We start from the raw sequence: 18,448 nt of genomic DNA, 5'->3' as shown, positions 1-18,448 counted from the left end.
GAATTTGAAGAGTGTGGCATTTTGCACACAGCCTGTAAATGTCAACAACAAAAGGAGTGTGTAAAACATGTATATTGTAGTGATGGCAGTATACTGTGTATATTTATAGTGGCAGTATGGGAAATGATTATTTGGAAATGCTTGAAATGGAAATGATCATTTACTGTGAGGTGAGGTGTGGTTGGGGTGTGGACAGTAGTTGTGCTTTTGTAACGTTGAGGTATGGACAGCTACACACTGAGGCTTTGAGCCTCAGTCCTGCCTGTTCACATTTTATTCTGTAAAAACTAAATTTTCACTGCTTTTATGACCTTTTTAGTGGGGAGAGCATAGCTAGGTTTAACAAATCTTTTGAATCCTTTGTCCTCCACAATGCTAAATGGCTGGGAGTCCTCAATCACCATGCTGACCAGGTCTTCATCTATTTGAGATTGTTCTCCTGAGGAAAGACAATAAAGATAAAGCACAAATATAAATATCACACACGTAACTTATAACAGTTGTATAATATTGTTATATCATTTAGTAACATTACTGCATCCTATATTATCATTGCATTTGATGGCTCACCTGGTCTTGCTCCACAATCGGTGTCCCCCTTATTCTCATGCAAAGCTCTGTAGTGCCTAAGCATGGATGAGGTGTTGTTGTTGTTATATCCCAGCTACCTGGCACATAGCAAACACTTCACCTTGTACAAAAGTCAAGCCAGCTCAACATAAATTGTATTGCACCATCAGTATCATGAAAATACATCTTCTGTAGAAATTTACATACCTTGTTGGGAGGAATAAGATCAAAATGTTCCCACACAGGGGAGGACATCCTCCTCTTCTTAGCTGGCTCCATTCTCTCCTGACTTTCTCTCCTCACTCTCATAAACCTCCAAACTGTCTCCAAACTCTCACTAACCGCAACTCTCCATCAAACACCCACATTTTGAATGAAGTCTGAGGGGTTTATATCGCTGTCATATCTCGCGGCAAAGTTCGAACCACTTCATGAACCAGTCACGTGGTACAGCCGGGCAGCGAGGCTTCGGACGTCATCATTTTCAGCTCCTCCCATAAATGAAGCAAGCCTCGATACGCGCTTCGCGGAAACGCCCCCTCCATTACTCGACACACGCTCCGAAGCCTCGATACAGAACGTCACATCACTACAAATAATGTAAATATGACGGTGCATCACGAAAGATTGATATCAAACTGATCACTTGACCAATATTACGTTACTTGCTCTTCAAGTGAATCAACAAATGGCGAAATGAAAAGCCGAACAAATGCTATTTCTTTTTAGAGTCTTAGCTTACGTGTGTTTATTTCATATTTTCAGTTCTTACCCTCCCCGACTAAATCGGTTTCAGTTATGTACTGAAATATAAGAATGGACATTAGAGGCTTCTTTCAAAGAAAAAACTCAGGTAAATGTTATTTTATATATTATGCTTTGTATGTTGTTCAGTATATTTCTATGCAAAACAAGAGGGATTTCAGTACACAGCAGGATATTCACATTTGTAACCAGATATTTACACTTTAGGAAGAAAACATAAAACATTTTTACTGTACAACATCAATTTAGAGTAAACTTTTGTTTTAGATAAATATTGAAATATCTTTTGAATTAGTTAAATGTCAGAATAAAGAGAGACAGAGCTTTCTGTTTTTTATCACTTTCACCAAATTTAGGAGCACATATACACTAAGTTTATTGTTAATTAATAAGAAAACTCCAGACGATTCCATTCTGAGCTGAAGAAGCTTCTGATAGGTTAGTAGAGTCCATGTGAGTAAATTGGTGGCACAGCTGTGGATGCATATAAGGCAAAACACAGAGCCTGTTTCTGTGACATGGGAAAATCAAGAGATGTCAACCAAAACACCAGGAAAAGAACTGTGGAGCTCCATAAGTGTGGCTCAGTTTGAATACAATTTGGTGCCATTTGCAATTAAGAAATACAGATAGTTTCTCTCTTTACTCTTAAAGTTAACAAATGTGTTTTTTATATTTATCAACATAAAAAAATAAACATTTAGTCTGATTTGATGTTACAATTTAAAAAGTGTTTGTGTTTTGATCTGAAGAGTTTGTAAATATCTGGTTTCAACTGTATATTTGATGATTGTCAGCACAAAGAGGGAGAGAGAGGAACAGAGAGGGAGAGAGAGGGAGATGGAGAATGAGGACAGAACAGAGATGAACAGGAGCAGGTGAGACACACATGTTAGTCAAATGGTTGTTTACCAAAAGTATCACTGTATCATAGGTCCTCATGTATCTCGTACCTAGTGTTTCTTTTTAAGTTTGCTATTTTTCAAATTCTACATTTATTAAGCTTGAACATTTATTAGGCTTGTTTGCACAACAAGGCTAAATAATTATATAAACTTTTTTCAATCTAAATATTGTACTTTGGTAGAATTAAAAAATAAGTGTAGTGCAGGTCTTTGATGATTTTTAGTGCTATCATCTAGTTCTGATTCTGGTTCTGTCTTGGTTAAATCCTAAGTAGTCCTGCTTCTGAACTGTTGTAGTCCTGTTTTAATTCCGGATCAGTTCTGGGTCTGGTTGAATTGGGGTTTAGTCCCTGTGTCTTGATACAGCCCCGGCTTTGTTCTGCCTTGCTGCTTAATTAAAAAACTAGTTTAAGATGTCCTGCATGTGTGATATATATTTTTCCCTATATGAAGTCATTCTTTTTTGAACAAAACTCAAAACAGAGCCTATCAATCTTTCAGTCATTTCTACCCCCCCCCCCCCCCAAAAAAAAAAAAAATACCACATGCATACTACCCTTTAGGGCTAAGCCCCGGGTGTTTCAAATGTCTGGCTCCGCCTCTGTTGCCAACCAAGAAGAAGAAGAAGCTGTGAGCCAGGAGGGAGGGGGTGAGTGAGTGAGTGAGTGAGTGAGTGATTCGTTCGCTCTATGGTCGTGTCCAAATTCATGGGCTGCATCCTCCTGAGGTCGCATTTGTAGACCGATTACGTCACAGCGACGCGCCGAAGGCTGTCGAAATTCATAGACTCCTCCGAATGCAGCCGACAAATGCGTCCTCCTTTTCCCCGAATTTGAAGGATGGGTCGGGTGTGTCCTTCATGGCCTACCATATCCCAGAATTCATAGCGCGGCCCAGCCAAACTCCAGTTTCCAACAATGGCGGCTGCTACTAAGTTTTAAAATTACTCATACTAATCTTTCTGGGTCACAAAATAAACTTTTAACATATTTTCAGGCGAGAAAGTAGCTGTGTAAACATCAAATATCTGCTCGGTTTATCAAGATATCGCATATCTGCAAAAGTGCTTCGACGTTTTCGGAGGCGTCTGCTACCCACCAACTCGATAGCTAGCCGGGAGCTCGAGGGTTACTGATGCGGCCGAGAACGGCACAACTCCTGGCACATCATTTTCAGATCACCGCGGACTTTCGCTACTCGGGTTAAACATAATATATAAGTCACTTAGACAACCTCAAAATATTATTGTTTGGCTTTTTTCAGTGTTTTGTTTGTTCGTGAGTAAATCGGTTTGGCTGAGATTAAAGTTACTAGATTTGATTAGATAAAATAAAACTTTATTAATCCCCCGGGTGGGTTCCTCCTTGGTTTTTACACAGCTGACTAAACGTCAAACAGAAAACTGATTAAACAGAAGTATGAGACAGTCGAGAATTTACGCCAGTGTCCTGTTATATTTTAGATAGCAAGGAGCAGACGGCTGAGTTTATTAAACTCCACCGAGACAGCGGTGACGCTAATCAGAAGGCTAGGCCGTCCAATTTCACGGCCGTTTACTTCCGGCATACCCGACCTTCTGAGGACCCGGCCCACGTAGACCGCGAAGGCCGGGTCCTCAGGAGGATGCAGCCCATGAATTTGGACACGACCTATGATTCAGCACAGGAAGGAGGGGGTGAGCGAGTCCTGAGTGATTCGCTTACGCTTACGATTCAACACAGGAAGGGAGGGGGTGAGTAGCTCAAATGTGCTGTTAGCATGTTAGCAGAGCGATGCTACTGTGAACCGAGGAGCTATTTTCTTGATATGAGCTTCTACTCAGGTTTTTTTCTTCCATTTAAGAGCAGAAATTTTTTTGTTACGATACTGGATGTTGTGTTTTTCTCCACAATTTCAATTATAAGCTAGATACATTGCTGCTAACAGCAACAGGGATGAGTCAGTGAGTCAGTTGGGCTTGTGAATCATGATTCATGAGTTAGTAAAGTGATTCTCGAGTATTGAACGATTTGTTCATGATTCACGCATCACTAATTCGTTACTAAATCCGGCCCCAGATACTACTCTTAGAGCTGACTTTAATTTTCCACTTACGTTGCAGACTTGCATTTGTTTTCGTTGGCTGACAATACTGGAATATTTCAGTCAGCTGGGGCCCATTATCGGACATCACGCGCACAGAGACTGCGTCATCTCAGGGTTTTTTCTCTTTCCTCTACCACAGGTCTGAGTCTCTCCCTCCCCCCCCCCTCTCTCTCTCTCTCTTTCACACACACACACACACGCGCTATCACTCGTGCTTTGCGGATTTACCCGGAAACTTCTTTTTGCAGTTTCCTGTCTAGTTGCTTAGTTTAGTTTCTCAGAACTAGATTTGCGTGGGCAGCCTGAAACTGATGACTTATTGTGTGGTTGGTTCGCGGTCTGCTTCTTTTTTACATTTTGGCCGGGACACCCATCTCTGTTTCTTTGTTTTTCTTCGTCCATTTTTAGTAACTATCGCTAAAAGCTTGTTGCATCTGTCCTTTGGGACATTAAGCAACATCGTACAACAACACGTTGTCCAACACAAGGTGACTCTAGCCTGGAAAGATCGAGCTCTGATGTCTCCTGACATACGAAAATTTAGGCAGACTGACGGTCAGCTGCTTCTTTCTGTTGTCAAAACGGAGTCAGAGGTTCGATTTAAATCAGACTAGTTTGCTTTTTTTGGCTGGCTGTACTGACATGCTGCAATAGTATTTTAATTTGAGGCTTTTGGTCTCATCCTTGTTGAACGTAAAATTTAAGTAACGTCACTCCGAGTCTTTAATAAGCTGCCAATTTGAGAACTTTACAGCACGTTAGTCATTATTATCCCCTATTCACTGTACAGCGGAACATCCCGAAGCACTTCAGGCTTATTAACACTCTGAGCCAGAGTTTAACAAGTTTAATTCTGTGCTGCTGTTTCTGTATTAGTCCTAAATTTTAGTGTTACAATATAACAGTAGCACCCAACCCAACACCACAACTGAAGGGTGTCATGATCTGGATGTATGACTGGAAAATTTCTAGTGATGGGATTTCTGGCTCTTTTTAGAGAACCGGCTCTTTCGGCTCCCAACCGGCTCTTGAGGTTGTTTTGTTGCTTTAATTAATTTATTATTAACAACAACATAAAATTATGCACAAAAGAAATTACTAATGTAAAAAAACCCTGTGGTTTTATTTATATATGTTTATATATAAATATATGCGGTGGCCCCTTGAGACAAAGCATGTACAAACTCCAAAACACATTTCTAGCTTTAACTGAACTTCCAAAACAGAGCTACCTAGATCACTTAAATTACACAATTGAAAGCATATATGTATTGTTTGTGTATTTATACACAAGCACTCATATATATTCAAATAATTTAAAAAAATGTTCATTGACCTGTTACTACCACACACTACCACACAACACTGCGCCTAGCATCCTGGAGCACTTCTGTTGTGTTTTGTACGTGCCTCGGAGTTTTTAACTGTTTTGGAGTTTTTACGTGCTTTGTCTGTAGGGGCCACCGTAAATATAGTTTTATTTATTCACTCCACATAAAATGTAATAAATAAATCATATGATACAAAAACCAGCTATTTACATTTCAACTTTTAACTATTTAAATTTTCAGCTTTTTCCTTTTAAACAAATTTAAAATGAAACAACACAAAACACTGCAAACCACAACACAATTAAATGTAAATTAAAATATGAAAACAAAAAGAAGATGCATATTCTCTGTCATATAGGCCTGCACGAATAAACTTTCTGAATCCTTTATCATCCGCAACTGAAAATAGTTGTGGATGATTACTATACCTTTCTAATGTGACGTTGCTTTCCCTTGGCTCTTTCTCTGTCTCTCCCTTGAGCTCTGTTCCTGTGCTACTGCGAGTGTAACTACCGCCCCTCCCACCTCTTCCCAGCGCAAAGCACAAGGCTCGCATGCGTGCAGAGTGAAGCGGAAAAAAAGTGCGAGAGAGAGAGGGTGAGAGGAAGAAAAAAAAAATCCACCGCTCCCAATAAGGAACCAGTTCGCCTCGTTCACTTCAAAGACTTGGCTCTAAGAGCCGTTTCGTTCGCGACCGACACATCACAAAAAATTTCATCAGGCACCTGAGTTCCTTGGTCTGCACCCCTGGGCGGAGCCAGCATCTCTCCTGCAATCCCGCACAAGCTGATTCTGGGTAATAAGGTTGAGGTTTTAAGGTCCACTCAGACTCACTCAGTTCGTCATCGACTTCACGTTGGTGTCTGTTTTGGCAGTAGGTTTTGACTAGTGATGGCCAAATGAAGCTTTCTGAAGCACTGAAGCTTGTATCGAAAAACGGTTCATTACTCGAAGCTTTTCAACACAATCCTCTCTGGTGACATCTGGTGGCCAAAAATATGAAGAGCAGCTTGAATCCACAAAATAAAACCAACTGCTTCATTATGATTGCCCACTCTACAGAGTGGAATTCTGTCTGATATTGGGCAGCTGTTGTGTTGCTTTGAACGTGTATTCTTTGGTGGTTAAAAAAAATGTGTTTTATTTATTTAATAAATAATTTTGACCAGTAAACTCTCCTTGTTTAAAGATGCGCCATGGTTTGGTCTTTCTTTGCTTGTGACTTCTTGATGTTGGTAAATACAATAATTGAAAAATACCACATTACATATAATATACATATAATAAGGTACAACACATTATGGAGTATGCTTCTGCTGTGAGGTCCTGCCTCCATGCACTTGTGCATGTGCTAGACGGGTATATTTATAAATAATATTATATTAGGGAAATTTTCCAAGACATATTTTTGACCTGGGGGTAGAATTTATTGTGAACTGGAAAGGGAAAATGCTTATGAACTTGCAAATTAAAAACAAATTAAAAAGTAGCCCTTTTTCATTTTTATTTAAGAAAAGAATTTGTTCTAGTGTGTGATGGCCAAACCTGTTCCTTTTCGTGGAGATAATTTCTCGTGCCTTAAGGAAAATCCCTTCACATGGAGCAGAAGAGGCAGGAGTGCAGAGAAACTGGTAGAGATGCAGTTATACAGTCTACCTGGGCCCCACAAACTATCAGATAAAGAGAATAAGTAAATTCAATTGCTGCACATTTGGCAGACTAACATTTTCAGATTAATTAAACAATAAAATATATATTTTTACAACATTACAAGTAAAGAGTCAAGTAGAAGTTTTTCTAAAGTTATTTAATGATATTTATATTATGGAAGCAGATTTTTGACATTTTACTTTTTTCCCGTTTTCAGATCAAATAATAATCTATTCCTCGCTGGCTCCAAATCTCTCAGTGGAATGATCAGTGGTTCGCTATCTGTCACCCTCAAAACACTCCACAAATCCCGCGAATGATTCATTTCCTAACAAACTGTGTGCTCTGTGTCACTTTAACACTGTGCTGTGAGAAAGTAACATGTGTTATTATGGTGACGTTACGGCGGGAAAAGCATTTTTGCAGCTCAGTGTTGAAGCTGCAGTTGACAACAAAGGTTTGCATGTTTTCGCTGCAACATTTGAAGCTTAGTACAATCCTATATTTTAAAGTGTGTGACATTTGCCAAGTATAAAAGGTCTTTTATAGCCAGCTTCCCTCGCTTACGGCCATACCACCCTGAACACGCCCGATCTCGTCTGATCTCGGAAGCTAAGCAGGGTCGGGCCTGGTCAGTACTTGGATGGGAGACCGCCTGGGAATACCAGGTGCTGTAAGCTTTTGCACTTCCACACACAAACGGCAGAGGGCGCCGCTGCTCACTCAGTGGAGGCAGCTTGAGGAAAAGCTTCATGACAACGCTCCTCATTGCATTTCGCTTTTGTGCAAAACAAAACAAAAAAAACAACAAGAACGAAATATTTAGGAAATACACGAACCTATTTATTCTATAAATGTAGGAAATGTCTACGGCTAGTCCGTCTGGGCTCAGTAGTGAGGAACTTGTTAACCTTGTAGTGTGCGGCGGGCACAGTGTCAACCTGACACTTATGTGCAACGAGTTTTAACTCTCATTGGCTGCCGACTGCGGCCCCGAAGAATACTGAATAAATGCGCATCAGTGTGCTACCCTGAGCAGGGAACACGATGTCATGGAGTTTCTAACATGGAGCAAAGTGAAGGTGACGCTACTATGCAGGATCAGATGAGAACAGGCTGGTATGGCCGTAAGTGAGAAGCTTCCTCGACAACGGGGTTCATGTAGATACTGTAACCCATTTATTGGGATTTAAAAAACAATTTAGAGTGAAAGATATTGATTAGTTTCTACTTTTGTTTTTAATAGCTGCACATGACAGCACAGTTATAATGCATACTTAATGCTGCAATATTCACGTCATAAACAATTGTGAGTGTTTGCACAAAAACATCTACAGGTGCTCTGTGCATGTACAGTGATATTGATGTAAGGCTTGAAGAATTTGACATTACTACATGAGTGGAAGAGCTCTTTGCGCAAGACTCACTAACCATCCTATTGGAAAATGAGCTTAAAGAGTGCCTCACATCCGTTTCAACATTTAACTGTCATTTGTGTGTTGAAGTGCAAAAGCTTACAGCACCTGGTATTCCCAGGCGGTCTCCCATCCAAGTACTGACCAGGCCCGACCCAGCTTGGCTTCCGAGATCAGACGAGATCGGGCGCGTTCAGGGTGGTGTGGCCGTAAGCGAGGGACTGCTTCACAAACAGCCTCTTTATACATGCTGTGATGACACAGTCATGCTTACGTTTTTATGTCCTGTATATAAGTTGAATTGTCCAAAGCACAAAAATGTTGGACTTCCAAATGGTCCTAACACACTGTGTGCTCTGTGTCACTTTAACACTGTGCTGTGAGAAAGTAACATGTGTTATTATGGTGACGTTACGGCGGGAAAAGCATTTTTGCAGCTCAGTGTTGAAGCTGCAGTTGACAACAAAGGTTTGCATGTTTTCGCTGCAACATTTGAAGCTTAGTACAATCCTATATTTTAAAGTGTGTGACATTTGCCAAGTATAAAAGGTCTTTTATAGCCGGCTTCCCTCGCTTACGGCCATACCACCCTGAACACGCCCGATCTCGTCTGATCTCGGAAGCTAAGCAGGGTCGGGCCTGGTCAGTACTTGGATGGGAGACCGCCTGGGAATACCAGGTGCTGTAAGCTTTTGCACTTCCACACACAAACGGCAGAGGGCGCCGCTGCTCACTCAGTGGAGGCAGCTTGAGGAAAAGCTTCATGACAACGCTCCTCATTGCATTTCGCTTTTGTGCAAAACAAAACAAAAAAAACAACAAGAATGAAATATTTAGGAAATACACGAACTTATTTATTCTGTAAATGTAGGAAATGTCTACGGCTAGTCCATCTGGGCTCAGTAGTGAGGAACTTGTTAACCTTGTAGTGTGCGGCGGGCACAGTGTCAACCTGACACTTATGTGCAACGAGTTTTAACTCTCATTGGCTGCCGACTGCGGCCCCGAAGAATACTGAATAAATGCGCATCAGTGTGCTACCCTGAGCAGGGAACACGATATCATGGAGTTTCTAACATGGAGCAAGGTGAAGGTGACGCTACTATGCAGGATCAGATGAGAACAGGCTGGTATGGCCGTAAGTGAGAAGCTTCCTCGACAACGGGGTTCATGTAGATACTGTAACCCATTTATTGGGATTTAAAAAACAATTTAGAGTGAAAGATATTGATTAGTTTCTACTTTTGTTTTTAATAGCTGCACATGACAGCACAGTTATAATGCATACTTAATGCTGCAATATTCACGTCATAAACAATTGTGAGTGTTTGCACAAAAACATCTACAGGTGCTCTGTGCATGTACAGTGATATTGATGTAAGGCTTGAAGAATTTGACATTACTACATGAGTGGAAGAGCTCTTTGCGCAAGACTCACTAACCATCCTATTGGAAAATGAGCTTAAAGAGTGCCTCACATCCGTTTCAACATTTAAACTGTCATTTGTGTGTTGAAGTGCAAAAGCTTACAGCACCTGGTATTCCCAGGCGGTCTCCCATCCAAGTACTGACCAGGCCCGACCCAGCTTGGCTTCCGAGATCAGACGAGATCGGGCGCGTTCAGGGTGGTGTGGCCGTAAGCGAGGGACTGCTTCACAAACAGCCTCTTTATACATGCTGTGATGACACAGTCATGCTTACGTTTTTATGTCCTGTATATAAGTTGAATTGTCCAAAGCACAAAAATGTTGGACTTCCAAATGGTCCTAACACACTGTGTGCTCTGTGTCACTTTAACACTGTGCTGTGAGAAAGTAACATGTGTTATTATGGTGACGTTACGGCGGGAAAAGCATTTTTGCAGCTCAGTGTTGAAGCTGCAGTTGACAACAAAGGTTTGCATGTTTTCGCTGCAACATTTGAAGCTTAGTACAATCCTATATTTTAAAGTGTGTGACATTTGCCAAGTATAAAAGGTCTTTTATAGCCAGCTTCCCTCGCTTACGGCCATACCACCCTGAACACGCCCGATCTCGTCTGATCTCGGAAGCTAAGCAGGGTCGGGCCTGGTCAGTACTTGGATGGGAGACCGCCTGGGAATACCAGGTGCTGTAAGCTTTTGCACTTCCACACACAAACGGCAGAGGGCGCCGCTGCTCACTCAGTGGAGGCAGCTTGAGGAAAAGCTTCATGACAACGCTCCTCATTGCATTTCGCTTTTGTGCAAAACAAAACAAAAAAAACAACAAGAACGAAATATTTAGGAAATACACGAACTTATTTATTCTGTAAATGTAGGAAATGTCTACGGCTAGTCCATCTGGGCTCAGTAGTGAGGAACTTGTTAACCTTGTAGTGTGCGGCGGGCACAGTGTCAACCTGACACTTATGTGCAACGAGTTTTAACTCTCATTGGCTGCCGACTGCGGCCCCGAAGAATACTGAATAAATGCGCATCAGTGTGCTACCCTGAGCAGGGAACACGATGTCATGGAGTTTCTAACATGGAGCAAAGTGAAGGTGACGCTACTATGCAGGATCAGATGAGAACAGGCTGGTATGGCCGTAAGTGAGAAGCTTCCTCGACAACGGGGTTCATGTAGATACTGTAACCCATTTATTGGGATTTAAAAAACAATTTAGAGTGAAAGATATTGATTAGTTTCTACTTTTGTTTTTAATAGCTGCACATGACAGCACAGTTATAATGCATACTTAATGCTGCAATATTCACGTCATAAACAATTGTGAGTGTTTGCACAAAAACATCTACAGGTGCTCTGTGCATGTACAGTGATATTGATGTAAGGCTTGAAGAATTTGACATTACTACATGAGTGGAAGAGCTCTTTGCGCAAGACTCACTAACCATCCTATTGGAAAATGAGCTTAAAGAGTGCCTCACATCCGTTTCAACATTTAACTGTCATTTGTGTGTTGAAGTGCAAAAGCTTACAGCACCTGGTATTCCCAGGCGGTCTCCCATCCAAGTACTGACCAGGCCCGACCCAGCTTGGCTTCCGAGATCAGACGAGATCGGGCGCGTTCAGGGTGGTGTGGCCGTAAGCGAGGGACTGCTTCACAAACAGCCTCTTTATACATGCTGTGATGACACAGTCATGCTTACGTTTTTATGTCCTGTATATAAGTTGAATTGTCCAAAGCACAAAAATGTTGGACTTCCAAATGGTCCTAACACACTGTGTGCTCTGTGTCACTTTAACACTGTGCTGTGAGAAAGTAACATGTGTTATTATGGTGACGTTACGGCGGGAAAAGCATTTTTGCAGCTCAGTGTTGAAGCTGCAGTTGACAACAAAGGTTTGCATGTTTTCGCTGCAACATTTGAAGCTTAGTACAAGCCTATATTTTAAAGTGTGTGACATTTGCCAAGTATAAAAGGTCTTTTATAGCCGGCTTCCCTCGCTTACGGCCATACCACCCTGAACACGCCCGATCTCGTCTGATCTCGGAAGCTAAGCAGGGTCGGGCCTGGTCAGTACTTGGATGGGAGACCGCCTGGGAATACCAGGTGCTGTAAGCTTTTGCACTTCCACACACAAACGGCAGAGGGCGCCGCTGCTCACTCAGTGGAGGCAGCTTGAGGAAAAGCTTCATGACAACGCTCCTCATTGCATTTCGCTTTTGTGCAAAACAAAACAAAAAAAACAACAAGAACGAAATATTTAGGAAATACACGAACTTATTTATTCTGTAAATGTAGGAAATGTCTACGGCTAGTCCATCTGGGCTCAGTAGTGAGGAACTTGTTAACCTTGTAGTGTGCGGCGGGCACAGTGTCAACCTGACACTTATGTGCAACGAGTTTTAACTCTCATTGGCTGCCGACTGCGGCCCCGAAGAATACTGAATAAATGCGCATCAGTGTGCTACCCTGAGCAGGGAACACGATGTCATGGAGTTTCTAACATGGAGCAAAGTGAAGGTGACGCTACTATGCAGGATCAGATGAGAACAGGCTGGTATGGCCGTAAGTGAGAAGCTTCCTCGACAACGGGGTTCATGTAGATACTGTAACCCATTTATTGGGATTTAAAAAACAATTTAGAGTGAAAGATATTGATTAGTTTCTACTTTTGTTTTTAATAGCTGCACATGACAGCACAGTTATAATGCATACTTAATGCTGCAATATTCACGTCATAAACAATTGTGAGTGTTTGCACAAAAACATCTACAGGTGCTCTGTGCATGTACAGTGATATTGATGTAAGGCTTGAAGAATTTGACATTACTACATGAGTGGAAGAGCTCTTTGCGCAAGACTCACTAACCATCCTATTGGAAAATGAGCTTAAAGAGTGCCTCACATCCGTTTCAACATTTAAACTGTCATTTGTGTGTTGAAGTGCAAAAGCTTACAGCACCTGGTATTCCCAGGCGGTCTCCCATCCAAGTACTGACCAGGCCCGACCCAGCTTGGCTTCCGAGATCAGACGAGATCGGGCGCGTTCAGGGTGGTGTGGCCGTAAGCGAGGGACTGCTTCACAAACAGCCTCTTTATACATGCTGTGATGACACAGTCATGCTTACGTTTTTATGTCCTGTATATAAGTTGAATTGTCCAAAGCACAAAAATGTTGGACTTCCAAATGGTCCTAACACACTGTGTGCTCTGTGTCACTTTAACACTGTGCTGTGAGAAAGTAACATGTGTTATTATGGTGACGTTACGGCGGGAAAAGCATTTTTGCAGCTCAGTGTTGAAGCTGCAGTTGACAACAAAGGTTTGCATGTTTTCGCTGCAACATTTGAAGCTTAGTACAAGCCTATATTTTAAAGTGTGTGACATTTGCCAAGTATAAAAGGTCTTTTATAGCCGGCTTCCCTCGCTTACGGCCATACCACCCTGAACACGCCCGATCTCGTCTGATCTCGGAAGCTAAGCAGGGTCGGGCCTGGTCAGTACTTGGATGGGAGACCGCCTGGGAATACCAGGTGCTGTAAGCTTTTGCACTTCCACACACAAACGGCAGAGGGCGCCGCTGCTCACTCAGTGGAGGCAGCTTGAGGAAAAGCTTCATGACAACGCTCCTCATTGCATTTCGCTTTTGTGCAAAACAAAACAAAAAAAACAACAAGAACGAAATATTTAGGAAATACACGAACTTATTTATTCTGTAAATGTAGGAAATGTCTACGGCTAGTCCATCTGGGCTCAGTAGTGAGGAACTTGTTAACCTTGTAGTGTGCGGCGGGCACAGTGTCAACCTGACACTTATGTGCAACGAGTTTTAACTCTCATTGGCTGCCGACTGCGGCCCCGAAGAATACTGAATAAATGCGCATCAGTGTGCTACCCTGAGCAGGGAACACGATGTCATGGAGTTTCTAACATGGAGCAAGGTGAAGGTGACGCTACTATGCAGGATCAGATGAGAACAGGCTGGTATGGCCGTAAGTGAGAAGCTTCCTCGACAACGGGGTTCATGTAGATACTGTAACCCATTTATTGGGATTTAAAAAACAATTTAGAGTGAAAGATATTGATTAGTTTCTACTTTTGTTTTTAATAGCTGCACATGACAGCACAGTTATAATGCATACTTAATGCTGCAATATTCACGTCATAAACAATTGTGAGTGTTTGCACAAAAACATCTACAGGTGCTCTGTGCATGTACAGTGATATTGATGTAAGGCTTGAAGAATTTGACATTACTACATGAGTGGAAGAGCTCTTGTTCTCGGGGGATGGACAGTACAGTAGTGCAATTCATCCTGATCGGTGATTGGTCAAAAGGCTAGAGTGAAAGAAGAGTCTTGTGGTTGGTGAAAAATGTGCAATGACGAAGCCTTCATTCATTCATTCAGTCTGTCCGTTTTTTCTTCATCAGGTGATGTTTCCAGCTCCTTTATCCCACCTGACGCCTGGACTGCTGTCTGTGGTCTTCAGCATGATCACAATGTGTTATTTATGTATTTTGACTGGTTTACAATGACAGGACAGTAAGCATTATCGGTGTATATTCCAATAAAAGCATCTAGTTTTTACTCCAACATCGATGAGGATTTTCTTTTGGCTCTTTTGAACCAACAGGTTGGAAAGTCTCCTGAAATTAAGCGCAATTGAAAATCAATTCCTTTCTTTTCTTCTGTGATTTTTATGTGCAAAGACTAGCCATAAGAAGTGTCTTTTAGGTCTCCTGATGAGACAATGTAATTGTTTTACTTTTCTACTGGTAAAATCTGAAGGATTATTCATGCCATTACACTGTCATTTACAGACAGGCAAGAAATTAAAGGCATGCCCTGAACTCTTGACCCCTACACAGAGAGACATTGTTGCACTTTGCTGCCATGTTAGGGTTCACTTGTCAAAGGTAAAAGAGTTTTAAAATCATTAGAAAGTTGCTATGAGAGATTATGTTTGTCCTGTGATAAATAGACTGAGTAGTTGATTATGAAAATGGCGTGATTATACACCATGGCTTTCACAGTCACCTGATGTCAACCAAGACTATCCGGGGAAATTTAACTCACATAACAGATAATAGCTCTGTTAATGTTTCCTAATCAATTCCAGGAAACACTGAAGTTGTTGCAGAGGCATGTGTTGTACAAATACTTCCAAAACTTGTCTTTGCCTGCATGTACACATTGCTTCTTTGGTTCAGGTCTGTTATGTGTTTCTACATAGTTGTGTCTTCTAAACCTATTGGCAGAGAATAACTTAATAATAAAAAAAAATACAAAACACGTGTCTAAGGCAGATTAAAGCCCAATTTAGGCATTCATTAAGTAAATCCACAACTCACTGTTACTGTAACACAGGACACTTTATTAAAGGGGATGAATACAGGAAAACAGCACTGCAGGATAGTCAATCAGTGAACTGAACTACAAAAAGTCAAAAGTGCCCATCAGGTAGGCTGGAATCATACACGTTACCATCAACAATATAATTGTGAATGTTACAAATACTTAAAGAAAGTTTACAACGAGCGAGATGTACTGACAATAGCCAAACACGGGTAAATGTGTAGTAAATGGCAGTGCAGTAAATCTGCCTAGTATGATATGAAATACACTTACTACTTCATATATCTCAGATCGTTTGTAACGAGCCACGGAAAGCAGCTGTAGCCACTGAAAAGACTAGAAATGGTCGTAATACATTAGATGTCGGCTAGCGCGCGGCTAACATTTACCACAAAGAAAAAGGGTTAAACGCGCTATTCAGCGTCGTGTAATTTCCGCTAAATCCAGACTCTGTAAGTTAACGTAAACACAGAAGAAATGCCAGTTTCCATTAAAAAAAAAATAGCGGACTTGCCGGCTTCTTCGCTCCTCCGCTGCGTGTTGTTGTTGTTTTGGTGACGCAACTTCCGCCGAACAGACGATTGGTCGTCTACAGTGGGATTCGGCGCTCCTATCGGCCCGAGTCTACAGTGTCTACGCTCACCGTAGACTCCGGGCCAATGAAAAGACGTAACGGTCTACACACAGCGTAGACTTTGCACTACCGTAGACTCGACTTTGTTCTTGTACTATCTGCTGTGACATCCCCCACCAAAAAAAAAAAAAAAAGTTGCATAAGTTTATCTTGTGCTGTGCCATTCTAACTATAACGGCAGATTCTGCGTACACTTATTATGAACTCCTGCTCATGACTTCAAGCTTGGTTTGTTTGTTTGTTTGTTTTTTAAGTAGCCATGGAAAACATGCTTACTCCATAAAGAGGATTTTTTTGTGAATTTAATATTTAATCTAAAAAATATTTCGAACATGAAATAATATTGCTGTCATTATATTTTCAATCGGTAAATAAGTTATTTAAATAAACGTCAAAACGAAGTCTAGCAACCAGGAGGGAATCTGTAACATTACAAAAGTTTTTTTTTTGTTTGTTTGTTTGTTTGTTTGTTTTTTTAATATATATAAAAAAGGTGTATCTATTTTAGCTGTCGTTGTCCTTGGGCAAGAAACATACCTACCGCCTACTGGTGTTGGTCAGAGGGGCCGATGGCGCGATAAGGCAGCCTCGCTTCTGTCAGTCTGTCCCAGGGCAGCTGTGGCTACAACTGTAGCTGCCTCCACCAGTGTATGAATGTGAGAGTGAATGAATAGTGGTATTGTAAAGCGCTATATAAATGCAATCCATTATTATTATTATTATTATTATTATTATTATTATTATTATTATTATTATTATTATTATTCGTTTATTAAATATTACAAGTTCTGAATTTTCAAAGATTTCCCATAGATCAACTAAAACTGAAGAGGCATTTTGGATTCCAAATTATAATATTGGTCTTGAAAGCGATCGTAATGATTCAACAGCATAACTTTGTAATGGAATGAAAATTACCTTTTGAAAAGACCGCCAGTAAACAAGCAAAACATTAAAAATTTGTCATCCTGAAAAATTCAAATAAGGTGCCAATAAATACTTTTACTTAACAGATGGGAACCACTCAAGTTCTAAAACATAATTTATTAGTCAAGAACGGGAAATAATCTCTGCTGGGCATATAAAAATGGAGGGATAAAATAATTCAGTGTCCCACAGGGATAAAATACAAAGTCCAAAGCCAGGGCTAGTTATGCCACAAATCACTTACACTTCACAGGTTGATAACTTCTCCTGGTAACAATAGTTACCATGTGCGTAGCAGGCTGGCAATTATACGGGCCTCAGGGAGGTATTGTAGGCCGTGGCACATAGACAGAAAATATCGCAGCGACGTTTGCAGTGTGGGTTGTAAGAAGAGTATGAATGTAATCAAACAAGCAATACCACCTCCAGACGAAAGCACAGAAATATGGAGGTGAATTAATATCGTTAGCTTCATAGCATAAGTGCCTAAGTCATTTTTGGCCAATGACATAGGCAGACGGACAGGATGATGCAGCAGTGGTAGGGGAGTAAAGTTAGGCAAAAATCTCAATTTGACCAAAAAATGACTTAGGCACTTATGCTATGAAGCTAACGATATGCAGGTGATTCCAGGGAAACTCATTTCCAAAACAATATCCACACCAAAACCCGACGGCAACCTTTTATCTACAAAAGAGGGTTTTATTCTGGCACAAAACATTAGTTTGTCTGGCCCGTGGACATATATAATTATCTGATTTGGTTACATTTGTGTTTGTTAATAAATGTAGTGATACTCTATCATATCAACAGGGGCGATTTTCTTCTCTATAATGAGAGAAAGGCTGTGCACATGTTAGCACAGTCATAACAGCAGGATACAAACTCTTGAGAAATTAATAATAAAAAAAATCACAGATATTATAGAAAGGAAATAATTTCTGTGATCCATCGTCACCTTGCTGAGGAGGATCAGCCATTTCCACAGAAATGGTTCAAATATAGCAGCTCGATCAGATTCCAAAATACATGTGAAACAAACTGTTAGAAATAAGTCAACTTCTGATTTACACTACACCGGACAAGCGATTTAACTGTTAAAGTCAACATAAACTGGTGCTTCACACCACAATGAAGCACCAGTCTGCACAAGTCGGTTGCAGTTTCATCTCTGTATATGTAAAGCTGGAAAAGGAGCCCCCTAGAAAAAGGGGGGAAACAGTTTATTCCTCTCAAAGGACGTGTTTAGACTGCACTAGCTGAATTCGGCATCTTTTCTCAGCACAGTCTGCTGAGTTTGTCTCTGACAGAAATTTACAGATGTGATGACTGAACTAATCTCTACAAAACAACAGGGAGGGGGAAAAGGCTTCAGATCAATGT

At 41.0% G+C, this 18,448-nt stretch overlaps 9 non-coding genes across 9 annotated transcripts; 5 read left to right on the top strand and 4 right to left on the bottom strand.

Moving 5' to 3' along the window:
* Positions 1-7,867: 7,867 nt before the first annotated feature.
* Positions 7,868-7,986, top strand: LOC120727661. The gene has a single exon (XR_005694577.1). It is a non-coding gene; the product is annotated as a 5S ribosomal RNA (ribosomal RNA).
* An 831-nt stretch (positions 7,987-8,817) lies between these two features.
* LOC120727641 lies at positions 8,818-8,936 on the bottom strand. The gene has a single exon (XR_005694570.1). It is a non-coding gene; the product is annotated as a 5S ribosomal RNA (ribosomal RNA).
* A 357-nt stretch (positions 8,937-9,293) lies between these two features.
* On the top strand, positions 9,294-9,412 carry LOC120727656. Its single transcript, XR_005694575.1, has one exon. It is a non-coding gene; the product is annotated as a 5S ribosomal RNA (ribosomal RNA).
* An 832-nt stretch (positions 9,413-10,244) lies between these two features.
* Positions 10,245-10,363, bottom strand: LOC120727636. The gene has a single exon (XR_005694569.1). It is a non-coding gene; the product is annotated as a 5S ribosomal RNA (ribosomal RNA).
* A 357-nt stretch (positions 10,364-10,720) lies between these two features.
* LOC120727651 lies at positions 10,721-10,839 on the top strand. Its single transcript, XR_005694573.1, has one exon. It is a non-coding gene; the product is annotated as a 5S ribosomal RNA (ribosomal RNA).
* Positions 10,840-11,670: 831 nt separating this feature from the next.
* Positions 11,671-11,789, bottom strand: LOC120727631. The gene has a single exon (XR_005694567.1). It is a non-coding gene; the product is annotated as a 5S ribosomal RNA (ribosomal RNA).
* A 357-nt stretch (positions 11,790-12,146) lies between these two features.
* On the top strand, positions 12,147-12,265 carry LOC120727647. Its single transcript, XR_005694571.1, has one exon. It is a non-coding gene; the product is annotated as a 5S ribosomal RNA (ribosomal RNA).
* An 832-nt stretch (positions 12,266-13,097) lies between these two features.
* On the bottom strand, positions 13,098-13,216 carry LOC120727625. The gene has a single exon (XR_005694566.1). It is a non-coding gene; the product is annotated as a 5S ribosomal RNA (ribosomal RNA).
* A 357-nt stretch (positions 13,217-13,573) lies between these two features.
* LOC120727620 lies at positions 13,574-13,692 on the top strand. The gene has a single exon (XR_005694565.1). It is a non-coding gene; the product is annotated as a 5S ribosomal RNA (ribosomal RNA).
* The last annotated feature ends 4,756 nt before the right edge of the window (positions 13,693-18,448 follow it).

This window comes from Simochromis diagramma, unplaced genomic scaffold (assembly GCF_900408965.1).
Source record: "Simochromis diagramma unplaced genomic scaffold, fSimDia1.1 OVJJ01000356.1, whole genome shotgun sequence".
Taxonomy (NCBI): Eukaryota; Metazoa; Chordata; class Actinopteri; order Cichliformes; family Cichlidae; genus Simochromis; species Simochromis diagramma.
Note: the sequence above shows the minus strand (reverse complement) of the source record. Positions and strands in the feature narration are given on the sequence as shown.